Consider the following 4,828-nt stretch of genomic DNA (forward strand, 5'->3'; position numbering starts at 1 on the left):
ATCACCCCAAATCTGCTGTTGAAAGATTTAATTTACCACGCGAAAATGGTGGTAGGGGTTTTTCAAATCTAGAAATTCTACAACACAATCAAATTGCTTCACTAAAAAATTATTTTCTCAATAGAGCTCGTGATATGACACTATAGCAAATATAAAACAAAAGTCTTTACATGGGAGATATTTTAAAGAGCTGAGGGTTTTATATTTGCAATACAAGATCTTGCACCGTTTTGGCTCACAGCGAATATAAAAAACGTCATGATATATTCGCAAAAATTATACACATGAATTTAGCAGTTAAATTCAATTTATTAAAGGATACACAACCACATTACATTTATAAACCAGAAAGTTGTTTAGAAAATGACAATTACAAATTATATTTTGATCGCACAGTTTTAACTGACATTCACATTCAGCATAACAGACCAGACATTATTATTTTAAATAAACAACAAAAGCAAGCATATCTTTTAGATATAGCTGTTCCAAATTCACACAATATAACACAGACATATAATACAAAAATTAATAAATATATTATTATAATTTCAGCAACAGGAATAGTACCGCAATCTCTTTTTAAAAATTTAAAAATTTTGGACTTAGAGAACACATAAAACACAAAAAAGTCAAAATGTGGAGGCGAGACGCCGGTAATTATGTTGATAAGCACTGCACTACTGCCGCCGGGTGGAGGTGGGATACGAAAAGAAGATGCTCTCACTGCTCTCACTCACAATAAGTTCGGAAAAACCGAATTTTATTATCGTATTTAATTGACGTCACAGTTACTTTGGCGAAACAGGAGCTCGCTTTTCGAAGGCATGATGAAAAAGACAGACGAATCAATTTGATATATAAAACCTAACAGGAACGGCTGGTCCATGAGGTCATTTGGGTAATGACCCCCTAAAAAATAAAGGTTTTACCCAACACCAGCCGCGACTGCAATGTACACAAGACTATGACTGCTACATATTATGTTATTTCAACCAAATCAGAAGTACAATAATTTTGAAAAGTAAGTGCAATGTATACTTCTAAATCTATCTAAATTTATTAATATGTAATTTTTTTCAAAACTATCGATCTTTCTTTGAAACATTTTCAATTCACAATTCACTGTTGGAAGCGCTGTACTTTTTAGTATAAATACGTATACAAAAATTAAAATAATAGTTGAATTAACACATCGTTAAATGTTACGAGGAACATAGTTTTTTGGATTACACAGCAAAATCTTGGAATTTCAGTCCGATATTACTCCATTGAGTCTTTGGACTCACAAATAAATACCTCGAAAAGCCGACAAACATCTGTCTAGAACTTTTCTAGTAACCAGAGGGTATCGTAAACGACCCGTGTTTAGACCTCTTTCGTGAAAGTGACCGACCGCCGGCGCCGCTCGATTTCGTCATAAATCTCAGCCGTACCCCCCACGATAATTGACAAGTCTGTCATACAGCCCTACCATTTAAAACCTTTATTCTCTTCGTTTTAAAAATAGTTTCGCATGGTTTTTCTCTCTTCTCGTTTTACAATGGTCCAGTGACTAATAAATGAGTGTTGTGTTATGAGTTTGTTCGAGCTCAAAAAAACGTGGTTCGAAATTGTTTAACGTTTAACGAATGGTAAGTTATTCTAGTTTTTATGTTGGTCTTAACGTGTTAGGGGCCAAGAATACAACATTGTCTGTCCATTATAACATAGAACTGATATGTTGAATTCAGATCTCTAATTATTTAAAAACCAAAAAAATAAAGCAGCAGTCAAAGTGGCATGTACGCGTAACCTAATATATATTTTTTTTACATTAAAAGATCGCCGTCTTCCTCGTCGCACTTACGACATTTGCATATGTTATCTTTGTTAAACTCACGGAAGGAATATAATGAACCGGTCACCCGTCCAAGTGCTGACCGCTGCCCGCGTGGCTTACCTTCGGTGATCGAACGACAACCTTTACCGTTTGACGAGTTTTTATTCTGCAATTGTTTACAATTAATCGACAAAAAAAATTGTTTTCTTAATTATCTAGTACTTAAAGCTATGAATCTACATTATACGGGTCTGTGCATGTTTCCGAATACCTGCACGAAAAACAAATCGGTTCGGTGGTTGCTATGGATTTCAAAAAAAAACAAAAAGTGTTGGGGGGCAACGGCACGCGGTGTTCCCAAGCGGTCACCCATCCAAGTACTGACCGCGCCCGACGTTGCTTAACTTCGGTGATCGGACGAGAACCGGTGCTTTTCAACGTGGTATGGCCGTTGCCGTGGTGTTTAGGTGTGATCGTTGGTGTAAAATATATTGCTTTTAACATTCCGATGCACGAATATGAACATCAAAACGCGATGCGTTTCGTTTCCGTATGCACTTACCCTCTGACGACCGACGTCGGACCGAACTAACGGGAAATCCCACAACAACCACCACGTCACGCTCTAACGACAAGAGAGACTACTAGACGGACTGGCGATCTCCCGCGTCGCACATTTTTCGACCGCCGGCGGCGGTGGAAAATCCAGAATTTCACCCCACCTACCGCGCTGCTTGCTCCGACGACGACGAGATTCCCACATTTGGATCGACCGAAATATGTAAGTAATATCAGGAAGTTCCGATTTTCGAGAGGAGACCTGTGTTTCTATTTACCTATCTATAATAATTATCGTTATAATCATCATATCATTATTATTATTATTAACATTATTATTTATTACCATTATTATTATTATTATTATTATTTATCGTCCCTCGGATTCGGCGATCTTCGAAAATCCAAGTTGGACCGTTAGACATTCGAACGCGGTGTGCGTGGCTGACGAGTTGTTATTTTTGGCGTTTTTTCTTCGATCTTCACCCCGACTTCGGACGACGCAGGTCGGACACGAAATTACGAAGAGAGAAAGACGGAAGAAAGGAAGAAAACCTGAAGATCCGTCGAAGAAAATATCGGAAAACTCGTAGGTGCGGCATCGGTCGGACGATGAAGACCGTCTCCTTTCGGATGATCCTCTCGACGGACTTTCGGCCGTCCCGAAGGGTCCGGACGGCAACGGGACCCGTCGTCGACTCGTCCCGTTTCAACTTCCGCCGAAAACGATCGACCTGAACGTCGGAGAGGCGGTTCGCGGCATCCTGTTGTCGGAATTGCCTCGGTTCGAACACCAGGTCCTTTCTGTGCTTCGACCGTTTCGGAAGCGTTTGGCGACGCGAAGATGTCGTAAAATCGAGAAGGTGGCGCGGTATTCCGGGAAGAGATGGACCAATATTTCGGCGAACGAAATATGGATTCCCGGAATCGACGCGTCTACCCCGCACCGCCGACGTAAACCGTCGGTCCCGAATCGAAACCGTGACGACCCGGATTTAGGGCTGGTGGTTGGAGGGGCGTGTACCTGATTCGAAACCCACCGACGTTCCGAGACGAACTTCGCTATCTCCAGGGAAACTTCGGAAACCGAGTTCGGCCAGCTTGATCACACGGTGGCGATGGTGATCGAGGAAAGAGGACGATGCCATCACGCGGGCAACGATTCCGAGGCCTGCAATTTCTTCGACGGCGGACGCGGTGCGCGTTCAGTCTTCCGTCCGCAGTGGCGACTATTTTATAAAGACTTAGAAAATTTTTTTGTTCAATTCTCGTTCACGAGGTGCTCGAAGTGTACGTGTGTGAGCAAGTGTTTTTTCAATAATTATTATTAACTTTTAACGTTTTAACGTGAAAGATGGCCGACGTCGAAAATCAAACAGCATCATCGGTCACCACCGGTTCCGCTGCCACCCCTCAATCCCACGCGAAGAAAGAGAAAAAAGCGAAAAATCCCAGGGCGAAACCGTCCCATCCTCCGACATCCGAGATGGTAAACAACGCCATCAAGGGACTCAAGGAACGCGGAGGATCGTCTCTTCAGGCCATCAAGAAGTTCGTCGCCGCAAATTACAAAGTCGACGCCGAAAAGGTCGCCCCTTTCATCAAGAAATATCTGAAAGGCGCCGTGGCGTCGGGATCTCTGGTTCAGACGAAAGGTAAGGGCGCGTCGGGTTCGTTCAAGCTCGCCTCGTCCACCTCCGGTGGTGCCAAAGTCGCCTCCGCCTCCGACAAGAGGAAACCCGCTTCGTCCGCCGCATCCAAGACGAAAAAATCATCCGCCAAACGTACCGCCGTCGCGACGACTTCCGACAAGGCTTCCTCGAAGACAGCCAAAAAACAAGCCTCCCCCAAAGCGAAGAAGACTGCTGCCGAAAAGAAGAGCGCCGTCGCTGCCTCCGCCGCCGCAGCGAAAGCCAAGAAATCGGCCGCCTCCTCGGCAGAAAAGAAAACTAGAGCCGCCCCGAAACCCCGATCGCCTTCCAAAGCGAAGAAATCTAACAAGGCTGGTCCGACTAAAAAACCCAAAGCACCCAAACCCAAGACAGCCAAAGCCATTCCTGTCAAGGTGAAAAAGGCCGCTTCGCCGAAGAGGAAAAAGTGAGAAACGTGGATGGATACTCGACTCATGTTCGTTCGGCTGTGCCTCGTTCCGACGTCATCATCGTACTACCGGCAACGGGGCACGCACAAATGGCCCTTTTCAGGGCCACACGATAATCTACGACGAAAAAAAGAAATAAAACTATCCTTACGGCGAAACCAAATAAAATAGATAGCATCAGCTGGCAGGTAGGTGATGACAGGATGCAATAAAATTTTACGAACGACCGCAACCCAACCCGAATCGAGAGGACCGACCGATTATTGACATTTTTATTTTATTCATTTCCGGTTGAAGGGCGATATATTTTTTTTTTTGCCTGTAAAGTTTGAGGTTCTGAAAAGAAC

The 4,828-nt window shown here is 43.5% G+C and overlaps 1 non-coding gene across 1 annotated transcript; it reads right to left on the reverse strand.

Annotated features, from left to right (window-relative positions):
• Positions 1-2,158: 2,158 nt before the first annotated feature.
• LOC138140896 (5S ribosomal RNA) lies at positions 2,159-2,278 on the reverse strand. The gene has a single exon (XR_011162807.1). It is a non-coding gene; the product is annotated as a 5S ribosomal RNA (ribosomal RNA).
• Positions 2,279-4,828: the final 2,550 nt, after the last annotated feature.

Source organism: Tenebrio molitor, unplaced genomic scaffold, assembly GCF_963966145.1.
Source record: "Tenebrio molitor unplaced genomic scaffold, icTenMoli1.1 SCAFFOLD_552, whole genome shotgun sequence".
In the NCBI taxonomy this organism is placed as follows: Eukaryota; Metazoa; Arthropoda; class Insecta; order Coleoptera; family Tenebrionidae; genus Tenebrio; species Tenebrio molitor.